At 34.9% G+C, this 18,360-nt stretch overlaps 1 long non-coding RNA gene across 1 annotated transcript in view; it reads left to right on the top strand.

Moving 5' to 3' along the window:
* The window catches only part of LOC134808817 (uncharacterized), a 469,178-nt gene that overhangs the window by 359,247 nt on the left and 91,571 nt on the right, over window positions 1-18,360 (top strand). The gene's annotated exons all lie outside the window — the stretch shown is intronic.

Genomic DNA, 18,360 nt, shown 5'->3' with positions numbered 1-18,360 from the left:
ACACATACCCCTGCACCTAAAATAAAAGTATGAAAAAAGTCTTATAAAACTGAGAAACTGGAAGGATTTAATAACAAAACAAAACAAAAATAAAAATATATAACATATCGATAAATATAATCATTTAATATTATAAAAATGCCAATTATCCTTCATAAAATTATAAACATTTGGAAATCCAATACAATTTCTACTGCATTTCTCTGGAAAATCTACATTTAAAAAGGCTTATGAAAGCTCAAGGAAATAATAAAAATCATGAGTAAACACAGAAGATTTATTCTACTAGTTTTAAAATATTTTCCAAAAGTATAATTAAAACTATTTACTTTAGCTGACAAGACAAATAAAGAAATGAACAGGAGACCCAGAATTGTATCTTTCCATGTGTAAGAACTTAGTTTATCATAGATATACATCAAGCTCATGTATGAAAGAACTGATTAGTTTATGAATACATTGACAGAACCTTCATTATATGGAAAATAATAACATAAAAGCTTCCAAATATGCAAAATTAATCATATAGGGTTTGCATATTTAAATATAAAATTTAGAATTATAAAGAGATGATAGAGGAAATTATAGTATACCATTGTTTTTTGAGGTAAAATATCCTATATTCCTGGAAAATATAAACTATTTAAGAAAAAAATGATGGATTAAACTCCACTGAAACTGAGGATTTGTGTTGGAAAATTAAAAACAGAGACAAATATAACAGACAATGACAAATTGGGACAAGTTATTTGCTAAACTTAAAACTGCAAATTATTAACAACTTGAATTTTATAAGGTTTTGCTGCAAGTCAAGCAAATGACAGGAAATAAAGTAAAATAGATACGTTATATCAATTGGTAAGTCACATAAGGGAATACAAATGTATGGCAATTATATAAAAGTAAGTACATTCAAAGAAATAAAAATTTACAGAACAGAGGGAGATCAAATTGCATTATAATTTATGTAAGCTATAAAGCAAGATAATGCTTGAGAAAGTGTAGGAATGAAAAGCCTCTGAGTAATGCTTAGATTGCAAGCCAGTGTTGCCATTTGAAAAAGCAATGGCCATTCGTACATATATGGCCTTGACTAAGAAAATCACATCCCTGATATATCATCTATGCAACATTGTCACAAATAACCATAAGAATTCACATATAAGAATATTCCAAGGGTATTATTCTTACAAATTATGTGAGGTGGAATTTCAACTTAGATGTTTCTCTGTACAATGAAGTAATTCTCTCATACTATCTATAAACATTTGATGTATTTGTGAAGCCTTCTCTTCATAAACCACATTATCATCTTAGGCAAGCTTGTGATAGGAAGTAGTTGGAGGTAAACAAGATTTTTATCATTAGGATAATCCATAAATTAACTGTAGAGTGTGCATTTGATTAAATAATAAATGGCAATATTTTGAAGCATTATATTGGATTTGCATAGATTGGATTTAAATATAGCACTAATGCTGTTCATTACATGTGTGCTTTGGCAAGGTGGGGTAATTAACGAACCCTCAGCAATAAAATATTTATCTTTGGTGTAATTACAAAGTAAATGATATTAATTATTTATCCATTTTACCTGCATACAGTCACATATATGAAATTAAAATTCAATATTAAATAAAAAAAATCTAAAAGACATACTCTATGATCCAGAAAAAAATCACCACAAACACATATTTGTGTGTGTATGTGTTTATATATGTGTATATATATATGCACAAATATATAAGAATCATATATATACAAAAAGCTTTTTGCAAATTTCACATACTAAATAAATTGCTGAGAATATATATGCATGTGTTTTTATACATGTATATATGACATGAAACGGATAACAATTATTGCATACTTATACTGAGCTAGGAATTCTTCTAAGTACTTTACATATACCAGATTTATCCTTTGGGTTAGATGTTACAGTCAAAGTCAGTTTACAAAGAAGGAAGCTGAGATACAGAGAGTTTAAATATCTTGCCCAAAGTTACAATATATAATGGCAAATATGAACCTAGGCAATCCAGTCCCAAGATGCATCTTAGCTATCACAGTCTGACGGTGCTGAGTCCCCACTAGTTCCAATAACATTTCCTAAGAAAGAAAATCAAAATTGTGTGCCCTGATTTTAAATTTAAAAAAAAAACTTAAATATCTATATTTCATGTCAAAAGTATTGACTTAAAAACTTTGGAAAATAACACAAATTTAATTTCAAAATATTCTAACAACAAAAATTAAACACTTCCTCAGACAGTAGGCTCTTATTCAGATAAATCACAGAGTACTGGCAAACTAAGCCACAAATTGGACGTAGGGTATACCTGAATGACTTTAAAATTCCTAGAACAATTCATTAAAAACTCAGCAACATTTTTAAACAGGCCAGAGATACACATATAGGAAAAGAAACACCAAATACCATAAATGAAATACAACTCTCACTTGGACTGAGCAATAACTAATTTGGGCTGTGACAAATGTATGTTGTATATTCTAGGACTTTATATATTTACAGTTCTAGAGTGCTTACTTAATTTTATTTCAATAGTTTTTGGGAACAGGTAGTTTTTTATTATATGGATAAGTTCTTTAGTGGTAATTTCTGTGATTTTGGTGCACCCGTCACTTGAGCAGTATACACTGTACTCAGTGTGTAGTCTTTTATCCCTCACCCCCCTCCCACCCTTCCCCCCGAACCCCCAAAGTCCATTAGATGATTCTTATGCCTTTGCATCCTCATAGCTTAGCAACCACTTGTAAGTGAAAATGTATGAAATTTAATTTTCCATTCCTGAGCTACATCACTTAGAATAATGATCTCCAACTCCATCCAAGTTGCTGTTAATGCCATTATTTCATTCCTTTTTTATGGCTTAGTAGTATTTAATGGTGTATATATACCACATTTTCTTTATCCACTCATGGGTTGATGGACATTTAGGTTGTCAGGACTTTCATTTTTTGAAACTTAGCTCCACAGAAGCAGAAAAGAAGGGAAATTATCTGAACCACAATGTTCACTCTTTTTTTTTTGAGATGGAGTCTCACTCTGTCACCCAGGCTGGTGCAATCTCAGCTCACTGCAACCTCCACCTCCCTGGTTCAAGCAGTTCCTCTGCCTCAGCCTCCTGAGTAGCTGGGATTACAGGCGCACGTCACCACACTTGGCTAATTTTTTTGTATTTTTAGTAGAGACAGAATTTCCCCATGTTGGCCAGGCTGGTCTTGAACTCCTGACCTCAGGCAATCCACCTGCCTTGGCCTCCCAAAGCCAATGTTCACTCTTTATGAGGCGGTGATATGGTTTGGCTCTGTGTCCCCACCCAAATCTCATCTTGTATGGTACTCCCATAATTCCCACGTGTTGTGGCAGGGACCTGATGGGAGATAATTGAATCATGGGGGCAGTTTCCCTCATACTGTTTTGTGTTTGTGAATAAGTCTCACAGATCTGATGGTTTTATCAGGGGTTTTCTCTTTTGTGTCTTCGTCATTCTCTTTGCCTGCTGCCATCCGTGTAAGATGGGACTTGCTCCTCCTTGCTTTACACCATGGTTATGAGTCTTCCCTAGCTATGTGGAACTGTAAGTCCAATTAAATTTCTTACTTTTGTAAATTGCCCAGCCTCAGGTATGTCTTTATCAGCACCACGAAAGCGGACTAATACAGGGAGTTCATGAGTCTCCACAGTAAATGAAACCTTCTGAACTGTAGACTCATATACAAATCTATTACATGTTTATTCATTCATTCAATCAATACTGAGTGTCCAAAATGTAAGGCATTTTGTATATATTGATACAAATACAAATAAGAGATTTAAAAACGTAGTTTTTTCTTTTTTCCCATTTGAAAAGACAAAATAATGAGAAGAAAGCATAAACAGGTTTTATTAAGTATCTAGTTTGTAAAGTTTCTCATTTACTGTAACATAGTGGGAAAGAGCATAGACTTAGAAATAGTAGTAATAATTTAAAAACTAATTTTGCTACTTAATATGTGATAGTTATTCATCATGAGCATAACTCTATTACGCTGTAAACAGAAGATTATGATCCAAGTGTACAAAAATCTGAAGAGTATTAGAAATATCCTAAGTAGAAGACATGGCAAATGGACTTTGACATATAAAAGACCATAAATATATATTGGTTTCTATGTTTTAATTAAAGATTTTGGAATGAGGCTAATTGAACTCTGATCTGTGTATCAGACATTCATGATTCATCAGTTGCATGGGGATGGCAAATGTTCCTACTTTGGGAAGTTTCAATGATTTTTGATTATGATAACTCCTATAAAGCATTTAGTACAATGCATGAGTCATTATGTGTCCTTATCAATGTTTAGCTAATATTTCTATTTGTATGTCCGCATTTCTCATGCCAGACCTAATTGAATTAATTCAAAAATTATTTTAGATAAATGAAGTCTTGATATCTGCATTTCAGTGATGAAAACAAATACATTCTCTGAAACATAAATTAATTTGCATTATGAGAATTATTAAATTTGTGGTCTATGCCAGACATGAGTGGTCTATTCCATGAATCCAAGTACCTAATAAACTGTGTGGTGTTCTGCTTTATTTCATTGGCCCAGAGACCTGAGCAGGTGCATTTCTTGGCCATTGAGTATATTCTTTATAATATTACTTGGACTTCTCATCCCTACCTGCTTTGTGACATTCTCTTGTCACTTTTATATCAGAGCATAAAAAGTCATATCCAAAGTGATAAATTTGCACCACAAAAGATTTCAATCTGTCCTGTGTCATCGCACACATCCCATCATCTAATATTGGAATCAGGCATTGACTTTTAGAAGGTCCTCCCTATGTTGATGTATCTGTGGATTTGCCTTTAGCAAAAGCTCCTTGCAGCCAGGGATCCATGACCAGATAATGGGATCATTCATGCTGCCTGATTTATGTAGCAACTCTTGAACTGTGTCATCATGAAGCTCTTTCATTCCTTCCACCAAGACCCACTCAAACAGAAATGACTCAAGCCTTTTGAAGGAACAAGCCTTGAGAAGTTATCATTTAAGATAGTAAAAAAAAGACTTTATTCACTAGTTCTTTTTCAACTCTCCTCATAAATATAGCTACTTGAAATTTTCAAAGGTGGGTTTTATACGGGGTCAACTCCTTTCCTTTGAATTTCCCGTTCCTATAATAGCATAGAGTGCTTTTATTACTGGAAGTTAATGTGATGTTTTATAAAAGAACGGGATTCAGAATTAGGCAAATGTAGTCTTAAATCAGAATTCTGTCATACTTAATAACTTCAGTTCCTTAGCAATTTATTTATCCTATTTTACACTTGTTTTCTTCATCTTAGAAAATGGGAATTCAAGTATATTTTTACAAAGTCACTTAGAAGATTAAATGTGAACCTGTTTTCCAGTGCTTTGCCTGTCACTTTGAACACATTCCACAAATGGTGGCTGAAATTCTTTTAGGAAAAACCTGTGTGTGAGCCAGTTAGTTTTAAAATCTCCTTGGTACTATGAAACAGAGAAATGTTATACTCTGCAAATCTATAAATAAACATAGTCCACCTCCTACTTCCCATCACCTTCCCCACCACACACATAAACCTTATGTTAGAATGGTTATAAAGAGAGGAACATGGATTAGATATTCTCATCACAAATGACATAGCAGCAAGAGTAAGATAACAACGGCTTTGAATTCTAAAAGCCTAGGTTTGAATCTAGTTGCTTAAAAGAAAAAGGCATTATCTATGATTTTTCAAATTTCTCATTTCTCAACTTCAATATTTCAGAAGTATCACATATAATTTTCCTTCTATATCTACTCTTTTACATCCCCATTGCCATTTTACATATCTTGGACTCCATTATGGTTTCCCTGAACTATCTTGTACCCTGGTCTTACCTCCCTCGGGTCCTTTGGATCAGAATTATCCTACCAACATAAAAATACTATCGAGTTGATTACTGGCTTCCAATTCATGGAAGATTTCCCATTATCCTAAATGTAAAGACTAAACCTTTTAAAATAGCTTATGAAACCCTTAGTGAAATAGCCCTTCTCTGGATCATTAGATTCATATTTTACCACATACTTTCTCAAGCTTTCCTCTCCAGGTATACCAAATGTTTTTCAGTTCCTAAGACATATCTTTGCTTCAGAATGCTTCCAAACACCTTTCTTGTAATGTTCTCATTCCCCCAAATCACACCTTACACATTCAGCTGAGTAGCGTTCTAATGTGAACACACTCTCTTTCTGTCTAGATAAATGATAGATAAATAGACATAATTTTACAGCTATTTTAGATTTATGAAATGATTGTAAAGATAGTAGTGAGACTTTCTGTATACTTTACACCCAATTTTTCTCCTCCCCCTCTCCCTTTCCCTCCTCCTTCCCCTTCCCCTCCGCCTTCCCCTTCTTCTTCTTCCTTAATGGAGAAGGTCAAGCTCTATTGCCCAAGCTGGAGTGCAGTGACACAATCATAGCTCACTGCATCCTTGAACTCGTGAGTTCAGGAAATCCTCCCACCTAAGACTCTCAAGTAGCTGGAGCCATAAGCACGCTCCACCATACCTGGCTAATGTTTTACCCATTTTTTTAAATAGAAGAAATCCCATTTTGTTGTCCCAGATGGTCTCAACTCTGGCCTCAAACACTCCTCTCTCCTCAGCCTCCTAAGGAGCTGAGATTATAGCCATGAGCCAATGTGCCCTGATCTATTTTTAAAACCTTATCCTGGTACACTGATCACAATTAATAAAACTCATCTTGATACATTATTGTCAACTTAAGTCCATAGTTTATTTGTAATTCCCCAGGTTTTCCCTAATGTTCATTTTACATGTCAAAAGCTCCTCTAGAATACATTACATTTAGTAGTTGTATCTTCTGAGGCTCCTATTAGTTATGACAGTTTCTCACACTTCCCTTATTTTTGAAGACCTTGACATTTTTGAGGATTACTGGACAAGTATTTTATAGAATGGCTTTTAGTTGGTATTTTTGTCTCGTGGTTTTCTCATGATTAGCCTGGGGTAAGGTTTTTTGGGAGGAAGACAGTAGAGATGAGGAACTGCTGTTTATATCGCCTCCTATAAAAGTGCATGCAATCAATATAACTAATCACTGTTAATGTTAACCTTGGTCAGCTGGCTTGAGAAGTTATGTATCAGGTTGTTTCACTATGAATTTCTTCTCTTTTTTTCTCCCTTTCTATACCACATTGTCTGGAAAGACAATCACTATGGATAGTCTATACCTAAGGAATGGCAATTATGGTCTACCTCTTATTTACAGACTGTAATTTAAAATATTTTGAATAATCCTGTGAAGAGAATTCTCTTTATTTATTCAATCATATTTATATAAGTATGGCCTCATGACTATTTATTTTATATTTTGTGTTATAATGCAGCACTACCTTGTTTTGTTATTTTTTCAGCTTTGGTCATTGGAAGCTTTCAGTTGACTCCTGTATCCATTTGACAATCGTGCCATCTGCAAATAGAGATCTTTATTTCCAATCTGTGTACATTTCCTTTCCTTTTCTTATCTTATTGCACTAGTTAGGACTTTCAATAAGAGGTTGAATAGGAGTGGTAAAAAAAAAAAAAAAAAAAAAATTGGCCGGGCGCCGTGGCTTACACCTGTAATCCCAACACTTTGGGAGGCTGCGGTGGGCAGATCAGGAGCTCAAGAGATTGAGACCATCCTGGCCATCATAGTGAAACCCCGTCTCTACTAAAAATACAAAAATTAGCCGGGCATGGTGGCACGTGCCTGTAGTCCCAGCTACTAGGGAGGCTGAGGTAGGAGAATCGCTTGAATCCGGGAGGCAGAGGTTGCAGTGAGCCGAGATCATGCCACTGCACTCCAGCCTGGTGACAAAGCAAGACTCCATCTCAAAAAAAAAAAAAAAAATTTTTTTGTCTGCTTTACTTGTGCTCTTGCTTTCCAGGAGACAGTATCCAGTTTTTTAACCTTAAATATAATGTTTTATGTATGTTATTTGCAGATGTTCTATATCAATTTGAAGAAGTTCTTCACCATTCTAAATTTGCTAAGTTTTTTTTAAAATCATACATATTTGTTGAACTTTTGTCCCTTGCTTTTTCTGTTTATACAACTTCTTTCACTTTTAGTTTGTTAATATGGTAGATATACTGTTTGTCTTATAAATGTTGAGGAATGCTGTGTTCCTGGAATAAATCATAACCGGTTATGTTGTAAAATTCTGTATATCTATTTTTGGAGTCAATTTGCTAATATTTCTTGAGGATTTTAATGACTATGTTCATGAGAGATATCAACCTGTAGATTTTTTTCCTTCTTATACTGTGTTCATAATGTTTTCCTTTCTCTATAATGCCAACCTGGTTTGATATTATTAAGTCTGGACTCATAGAATTATTTGGAAAGTTTTGCTTTTGTCTGTATTTCTGTAAAATATTGTAGAAAATTGGTATTATCTTACTTAAATGTGGGATAGAATTCACCAATGAAACCATCTGTCCATGGTGGTTTGCTTTTCAGAAGGTTATTAATTATTGAATACTCTTCTTTAATAGATATAGGGATTTGCAAGTTGTCTGTTTCACTTTGTGTGAATTTTGATAGTTTGCATTTCAGTCAGATGTTGTCTTGCTTCCATGGTTTCTGGTTAGAAAGTCACTGTGAAATTCTTATCCTTGCTCCTCTATATGAAGGGAGTTCTCCCACCCTGCTCTGGTTTCCTTCAAGATTTTTTACTTGTCTTTGTTTTTCTATGGTTTAACTATGCTACATTCAGTTATAGTTTTTGTCTTTTTCTGCTTTGTGAGCCCTGAGCTTTCTAAATCCATAGTTTTGTGACTATAATAAATTTTGGAAAGTTTTTAGTCATTATTACTTGAAGTATTTCTCAGTTTTCTCTTTGTTCTTCTGATGCTCTAATTATGCATTTGTTACATCTTTTGTATGAGTAACATGCTTTTAGTATTTTAAATGGGTAACATACATCTTTCCTTCTCACCCCAGGATTATACTATTAATGCTGAGTATGAGACTCCCTTCATGCCCAAACACAACTCAGAAGTACAATAAAGTTAATGCCACGGGGACTTAATGTTTGATATGTGATGGATAAAGCCAGCTCATATATTTATTTTCTCATGCCTTATCCTGAAAGGACTACTAAATGCAGTGCTTAAGCAGATTCTCAGAAAACTGTCCCATGATATACTGGCTGTCTTGCCTTCTCCGATTTAGTATTCTTTTTGTTGGTCTGCTTCCTTGAACTGTAGTCCCTTTTCCTCCAGTTCTAGTTTCTGGCTAATGAAGCTAAAACAGGAGTTATCATCGCTATGAGTAAACAGAAAACCATATACAGAAGTTACCAAGGACAGAACTTGTTCTAAGTTTCATATATATAATATATGATATGCATCATATATATAGAGACAGAGAAATTTTAGGATAAAATATTTATATATCTATATGTCTGTATTTGTCTATCTACACATACATGCAGGCATATCTATTTCATTCTTTGAAAAATCTTATGGGATCCTCCTTATTATCCACATTTTACAAAATAAACATGAGAGAAATGGCTTGGCATGACTAGCAGAAATGTCTTGGCGTGACTTGGCTTTGGGGTCATTAGGGTAATAGATGTATGGACCTTAAGTGAATTTAGGTCATCTTAATTTAATATGCAGAAATATTGAGATACACAGAGTGAAATATTTGGCCTAATTTAACCCTCATAAACTAACAACTTAGTTACAAATGTTTTACAGTGAACACTGACAATTTCTTTCTGGTTGATTACAAAATACGATTATGTGTGATTTTCTACATCCTTCATGAGTTCAAATAACTTAAGGGCTCTGAAAGATTATTTGATAATTAAATATTATAAAATGCCAGTTGTCCACACTAATAGAATCATAAGAGTTTTTAAACTTTATTCCCAGGGAATCTTTTAACTCAAAAAGAAAATAAGAGATGAGAAAAGCAAAAAGTTAATGCTCATTATGAATTACATAGATACTTATCATTAGCTAAATTTTCTTTTGCTTATACTTGCAAAGAAAAAAAGATCATTGAAGGAGTGAAGCTAAATATCTCATATTTGAGTTAATATATTTTGTTTATTCAATTTTATAATTAGCATTTATTGGCCACTTCATATAAATTAAATACCAGACAAATCTTTGAGAGACATAAGATGTAAAATAAGTCTTTTCCATCCTGGACAAACTCAGCACACACAAGAATATGTACAATAATTATTATGTGAAATTATGATTAAGTTAAACGCATATTACTTAGTAAGTCAGAAACACTAAAGAAAGAACACATGGTAACCTGAGATACACATGGAGAGAGAAATTCTTAGATAAAATAACAGAGCTTGAAGCTATTTTGATGGACTTTAATGGGTAAGAGGCACGTACCAAGCAGATAAAGGCCCAGTAAGAAGACATTTTTAATAATGATACACATGCAAAATCAATTATTTTGGTTATGCTGATTAAACTCAAGACATGTTTATTTACTCACAAAAAAATACAGGTAATGACTCGATTATTACAGTCAAAAAAAGAGAGAAATAGCATTTATTGAAAATATTTTAATCATAAACCTTCTATTACCCACACATACCTGTCAAAGTCCTTCTATTTTTGACATGCTCTGCTAGTGATAATTATTTTGCGATGGTAATTTTTTGTATATTTTAGGTAGTGATATTTTTCTTTATATTGCTTCGCATTAATATAATTTACATACCATTGTATTACCTCCATCTTGTAAGTTTTAAACAAATATTTTTTAAAATAATGAATCAATCTATCAACATAATTTAAAGAAACTGTGGCTCTATATTATTCTGAACATTTTTATTACACATGAGAGAACTCAAAATCAGCTCAGGATGAGAGGGACTTTGTTGAATCACAATATTGGAAAGTCCAGTGTCCAATTTGGGTGTGTCTGAATAGAAGTTCCGAAGTTGGGCGGTTGGGAGTCCCCCCTTTTACTATCTTCTCCCCTCTTTTCTATGCTTTGTTTCTCTTACCTCTTTGTCTCAGCTCTTCTTTCTTTTAATTGGCTTTATTTTCTACTTGGAAACTTCTTAGTTCTGAAAAAAGAGCCTTCAGAAACTTGACCAAAAGGGTCCCTACAACTAGGGAATTCCCCTCTAAGAACATGACATTATATTGTTAAATCCCTCTGTTAACTCTTTGGAAAGAGGATTTGGACCGAATCCATCAGGTTGATAGGTGAACAAGGCACTTTGACGGATAATTTCATTAGAACACAGGAAAAGGGGGAGCAGTTCCTTAATGGATAGATGAATACTGGTTGAATTGTTTTTAATCAATTTGTGTGTGTGTTTGTGTGTGTGTGTGTGTGTGTGTGTGTGTGTGATGGATTTTCGCTCTTGTTGCCCAGGATGGAGTGCAATGACTCGATCTCGGCTCACCACAGCCTCTGCCTCCTGGATTCACACTATTCTCCTCTCTCAGCCTGCTGAGTAGCTGGGATTACAGGCATGCGCCACCGTGCCCAGCTAATTTTGTATTTTTAGTAGAGACAGGGTTTCTCCATGTTGGTCAGGCTGGTCTCGAACTCCCGACCTCAGGTGATCTGCCCGCCTTGGCCTCCCAAAATGCTGGGATTACAGGCTTGAGCCACCATGCCTGGCATACTTATTTTTCTTTACAAGATTGACTCCCTGAGAGATGTAGTCGGTCTGATTATATGAATCTGTGTCACCACAGGAAAATTTATTACCCATTTCTCTAACATGGGAAGGAAACTTACTAACTCTTACAAAACGGCTACTGATCATCTACACCCTCACCACCTATGGCTGGCCTCTTTTAGATTTAAGCAAACACCCTAACGCATTCATTTTTACTTTTGCCCTAGCACATAAACCATCCATAGACAGAGCCCCAGTTCTTTTCAAATGGTCTCTGGTTGTAGAATATTAAACATCAGGAATTTTGAGTTCCTCAGGTATAAAAAGTCTTCTCAAATGGAGCTGTGAATTTTATGCAGTCACAGGCTCCACAAATGTGGTCTGGATATTTGCATAATCTTGCAGCCTGAGTGAGTGTGAGTATGCAGCTGAGACCACCTCCAGAATATGTGTGATCTTGCACATCGGTTATTAATTTAGTCTGGCAAACTGTCAGTCAGACAACTGACCGACCTCTGAGCTAGTGTAGAAGGCAGCTGTGCAACTTGTCATCCCTTTAATCGGGCACTTAGCTAGTCAGGAAACCATCCCTGCAGCTAGCCAACCAGTCAGCTAGCAAGTTAACTAGCCAGTCTGCCAGGCAGCTCTAGTCAGCCAGCCAGTCAACCCCTGAGCCAGGGAGGGATTGAGCAAGTGAATAAGTCTCCTCCGTCAGCTTGGCAGCCATGAATATTTCTGTTTGCCAATCAGTCATCCATTCTATCAGCCATTCGGTCCTAAACCTGGCACTAGAGGTGGATTGCAGGGTAAGGATTTTTATTTTTTTGATTTTTTAAAGGTTTGCTAGGGTTTACTGCTTACTCATCTTAATCTTTTTAGCCATCATGAGCAAATCAAATCAAATCATTTCATTATAGATTTTCCAAATAGATACGATATTTAAGACAGCACAATACTGTGAATTCTAATAATTAGAGAAGACACTGTACCACAGAAAATTAATAGCAGGGTTGCAGAACCCATCTCAAAATACTTAGAGAATGCTGCCTTTGGGAAGACTTATTTACTAAGAAAATCAAAGTATAATATCTGTAATTACAGAATTATCTTTTTAATACTGTAAGTCTCTCTGGCATTCTATGTAGCTAGTATTTCTTAAATAATTTAATATTTTGAAAATAAAACAGAAATTTGCTTTTCAAGTATTATCAAGTTTAAAATTTGAAGTCATTAAGATATGCCTTTTCAGTAATTTCAAATGCATGAACTTGCTCTATGGAAAAAGAAAAGTAAATTCAATGTGTGTTTATTCTTAAATTCAATCATTCTACAATCATTTGCGTGTTGTAAAATAGATAGCGTTTAAACCCTCAAATTTTAAAGAGGGAAGCAAAGCAGAAAAACAAAAACAAAAACAAAAAACAGAACAAAACCAGAAAAGCCCCGCCCTGAAGGAGTACATAAATTTTGACATTGGTGAAGACAAATATTTAACTCAGTAAAGGTTCTAATCCTAACAAAAATACAAATCTTTATGCGGTCACCTAAGAGTGTTTCCAGAGGAGGGGATGATGCTGAGCTGAATTTTGAGGAGCAGGAAGTGTTAGCTTGTTCATTTGGTGTGTAGAGTGAATTCAAGGCAGAAACAGCAAGCCCTCTGGGAAATAGGCTGGGGTCTTTCAGAAAAGTACCCTGTGTTCTGTCTTTGGGGATCCTTCTACGTGAGTATGGAAAATAGAACCCAGGAAATGAGGCTGCAGAAGTCATTGAGGCCATAGGGTGTTCCTATGTGAACTTCATCCTGAGAGTTTCAGAGGAGGCCTGGAACGACTTTGTAGGACAGCAGGAATTCTGTGCTCGTCCACATGGTGACAGTTTCTAGATAGCTACTTTTATGTTCTCAGACAGTGGTCTTCAACTTTTTTGTTTGTGTATTTCCAAATGAATTCTGAAAACCTCACTCCCTTTCATGTATTTAAATTGACAAATAACATTTCATTTTAAGAGCAGGTAGTTGCAAGTGTTGTAATAACACTTGGCACACTTTAAATACTAACATTTTTAAGTAAGACACTTAAATCATTCTTATAAAGTGTATCCAATGAAATGAAAATCCTATAGCAAGTTGATAACCACTATTAATCATTCTATACATTCACAAAAAAAATTTCTTTACCAGAAATTTTATATTCAATTTTTTCTACTTGAGTTCTTATTTCTTCTATCTTCAAAAACTTTTCCTAATGTAATTGCTTAGTCCTAAAATTATCTTACTTTTAACCATAGAGTCAAACTTTACAATAAAACATACATGTAAAATCATTATCAATTATTCATGTAAAATATTATTTTCAGATTACAGCATCCTATAGCCAAAATCTCTACTTATAATTATTTTATTAATATTATATTATAATTAATATGAATACAATTTTTTGATAAATATATTCATAAGAAAATTTTCAAATTGGTCTGAATAACATGAAATAAATTTTTAACAATTAGAGTAGAATGAAACAGAGGCCAACACCAGGAATAACATTTTTTTAACAGAGGTAAATGTTAAGCAGACATCTACACAGATAAGCAGTGGCTCACTGCAACCTCCGCCTCCTGGTTCAAGCAATTCTCCTGCCTCAGCCTCCTGAGTAGCTGGGACTAAAGGCACCCAATACCCCACCTGGCTAATTTTTGTATTTTTAGTAGAGACGGGGTTTCACCATGTTGGCCAGGATGGTCTCGATCTCCTGACATCGTGATCCGCTGCCTTGGCCTCCCAAAGTGCATAAAAGCCACTGTGTGTGTGTGTGTGTGTGTGTGTGTGTGTGTGTTGGGATTACAGGTGTGAGCCAACTCGCCCAGCCTACACTTTCTTAATTACTGACCTTTATAGTAGGTCTTGAAATCAGGTACTGTAGCCCTTGACCTTGGTGTCCTTCAAGATTACCTTGGTTATCCTGTGCATTTCCATAGGAATTTTAAAACCTCATCAATTTCCACAAACAACAACAAAAAATAACAAACCATCTATTGCTGTTTTGATTGGAACTGTTGTGAATCTATAATAAATTTAGGGAGAATAAACATCTTAAGAGTTTAGATCTTCCAATGGAATAGGTACATCTTAAGGTTTCTTGTATCTTTAGAATCATGCAGTACTGGGTACTATTTCCTACAACTTTGTTAGTAAGTCTTAATCATGAATTATTTACATAATCTTCATAACTGCCTGTGAAGTTCAACAACACAAAATTAATAATCATAGAAAGCTAAAACTAATTCTTTCGATTTTTTTCGGAGTGTTTATGTTTGTTTATTCGTTTTGCATTTGTTTCTTCTTTCTTTTAGCTCTATTAAAATTTCCTATCTAAATTCTTTAACCATTTTGGTACTAACTTCATTCAAAATATTAAAGGCTCAAGACTGGCCACTAGCATTACTTCCAGTGCTAAGAAACAACCCGCATTTGTGTTTACAGTAGAGAGTTATAAATTACATTGAAATATCATTCAGTTAGAGTCATTCTCCAGGATTGTAAAGAGATGGATGGTCTCCAGGGGAGGGTTGTCATAAAAAGGAAAATCAAACCAGCTGAATAATACAATAAGTCTCTATATAAAGCTAGCTCAGCCAAGCAGGGATATGAAAGGTGGCAGCCTTTGAGGAGATGGCTGACAGATTTCATTTGTCAAGGATCAGATCTTGCCCTGGTGCCACGTGTCATACTTTCCCATCACCCCTTCGGTGTTGTACAGGAACCTTCTCCAGGTGCTGTCAGGGGAATATGCAGAGGCTGCCAGCTAGAGACCAGGTGTGGTTAAGTCAAGTGTCTGAAAAGCAGCTATTTTCTCCTCTCTCTTCCGGCTCTAAGGTTCTGTCTCCCCTGTTGATTTACTAATCATGTAGAAAGAAAGTGAAGCTACACTAAAAGTTTGACTTTTCTTTTATTTTCCTTTTTTTCTTTCTTTCTTTCTGTCTAGCCTCTCTATGCCTTTTTCTTCCTGGTTGTTCTCTTTTATATTTTCTCTTCCTTAACTATTATTTAGCCCCCCCAACTTTTTTAAATTTTATGTAATTTATCCTCTCTCTCCTAGTTCGTTTGCCTGATTTCTCCTCTTCTCTTTCTCCTTACAAATAAATACAGATTTTATAATAATTCCTGTATGTTTGTGATTTTATTAATATGATTTTTTTTATTAAATGGGAGGAAATCCAACCAAAGGTGGTTTAAAGTTCATGCTTGCTTCATCAACTCTCTTAAATAATTTCCTTGACCTTTTCATTCAATCTTCTTTTCTCATGCCCTCCTTTCACTCTCTCTCTCTCTCTTTTTTTTATTTTTTATTTTTTTGTTTTGTTTTGTTTTTGAGATGGAGTCTCACTCTGTCACCCAGGCTGGAAGTCAGTGGCGCCATCTCAGCTCACTGCAACCTCTGCCTCCCAGATTCAAGCGATTCTCCTCCCTCAGCCTCCCGAGTAGCTGGGATTACAGGTGCATGCCACCATACCTGGCTAATTTTTGTACTTTTAATAGAGACGGGGTTTCACCATGTTGGCCAGGCTGGTCTCGAACTCCTGACCTCAGGGGATCTGCCCCGTCTCAGCCTTCAAAGTGCTGGGATTACAGGCATGAGCCACCGCACCCAGTCTCCTTCTTTTCTATTTTTTATCCATTTGTGTGTGCATGTGTTTGTGTATGTGTGTGTGTGTTTGTGTGTTTGAGTGTGTGTGTGTGTGTGTACACTTTCTTTAGCTCAAGGCACTGTGCTAGGCACCAAAATCTAAAAAATGAGCAAATTTTTGTCTCTTAACTAGAGCATTTCACCAAGTTATTCCTTCAATTGCCTCTTAGTCTTGACAATTAAGAACTTCAATCTATGTGTCAATAAGGAATCCAAGCATTCGCTATAAGGAGTATACAAAGCTTACTCATACACTTGAAACATGATATTCAGAGCACTGCAAGCTATGAAGAGGACTTTAAATAAATTTTGTGATTTACTCCCCCAAGGAAACAAAAGAACCTGGGATTTGGTTCAATCTGAGGTTCCAATACCTGGGTCTCTGTGTGAAAGTTGACGGTTCTCACCAACTCTTTTCCTGACTTTACCCTTTTCTCCTTCCTATCTTTGACTCAATCACTGAAAGCACAATTAAAATTCCCAAAATTATTTCATAAAACATATTTGAGCTATGAAGCAAAGTCAACCAACCAAACAAAACTTTCTTATTTACCTTATAAAACAAACTAGACATTCTAACCACTTGTCTGCATTGTATCTGCTACGTATTATGTCCAATTGATTTTCTCACACACACACACACACACACAGAGAACACATATTATATAATGTTATACAATTAGCATAACACAATAAATTTTGAGAAATGTTGCTAATAAATACATGAATCAATAATTACAATAAATGTATTTTTCACTGTACTATTTTTATAAATAATATGTTTAAACAACAGAAGTCAGAATCTTCAAATTATAAGTAGGAACCTAACTTTTAAACACTACATTGCTTTGAAAAACATTGTAAAAACCTTCTGAGCAATGTTTACGTTTATACTTGGAATGATAATATCTTTCTTAGTTAACTTAAAGTTTGAGGAACTAAAGCAACCTTTTGAAAGAATGCTTTGTCAACCATAACATTATCATCATTTATGTCACTAGTTATGATATCCTTTCATAAATATTTGGGAAAATATTTGAGAACACGTTGTTTGAAGTAGTCAACCTGGAATATTTATCCAAGATATAAAACCTTGAAAACTTTTTTCTGCACTGGGAATCATTCTTTATTTATAACATGATAAAGTAAGTCCAAATACTCTATGACAGATACTGACAGAAGATATGAACTTCTCACTCAGAGACAAAGAATTTCATTACTCATGACACAGCAGGTAGCATGAGTATTAGCATGTTTCTGTTAATTCCACTTGCCTCCCAAATCCATGCAGAGGGCCTACACAGGTGCCTGCATAAATCATGGATTGTATCACAAAAGAGGATTGCTAAGCCTAAGAAATTCTCTATTTCACAGTGAGCAGTCAGCAAATAAGCCTTTGTTCCTAGGGGAGATGTTAACTCATCCCTCAATTACTTGCTGTAAACATTACACTGAAAAATGGTCCAAGGTAAAGAGTGGTCAATGTCTTGAAGCGTAGCACACAGCAACACATGTAGGAATATGAAAGACCCAGGGAGAAATCTCTTGCAACATTTTTCTCTTTTAATTTTGCATTTCTTTTTGAAGAAAAGTAATGCTGAACTCTAAATAGGTTGGTATTCACCATAGTTACTGACTTTGTTTAGTATATTAAACCTAGGTTCAATAAAAACTGTCTTTATTTTAGCCAAGTTAGATTCCAATTCCACTAAAATTCACTTGATACCTACTATGTGTCAATTATTGAGCTGGGTGTCTTATTTCATAAGAGACCATTCAGTACCTAGGAAAATACTCCAATATAAAGGCTTTTAAAAATAGTCTGTCTTTCTTTTCTTTTCTTTTTCCTTCCTTCCTTCCTTCCTTCCTTCCTTCCTTCCTTCCTTCCTTCCTTCCTTCCTTCCTTCCTTCCTTCTTTCCTTCCTTCCCTTCCCTTCTTTCTTTCTTTTGACGAAGTTTCACTC

The sequence above is a fragment of the Pan troglodytes genome, chromosome 18, assembly GCF_028858775.2.
Source record: "Pan troglodytes isolate AG18354 chromosome 18, NHGRI_mPanTro3-v2.0_pri, whole genome shotgun sequence".
NCBI lineage: Eukaryota > Metazoa > Chordata > Mammalia > Primates > Hominidae > Pan > Pan troglodytes.
The sequence above is the reverse complement of the archived record's forward strand: the minus strand, read 5'-3'. Positions and strand labels throughout refer to the sequence as shown.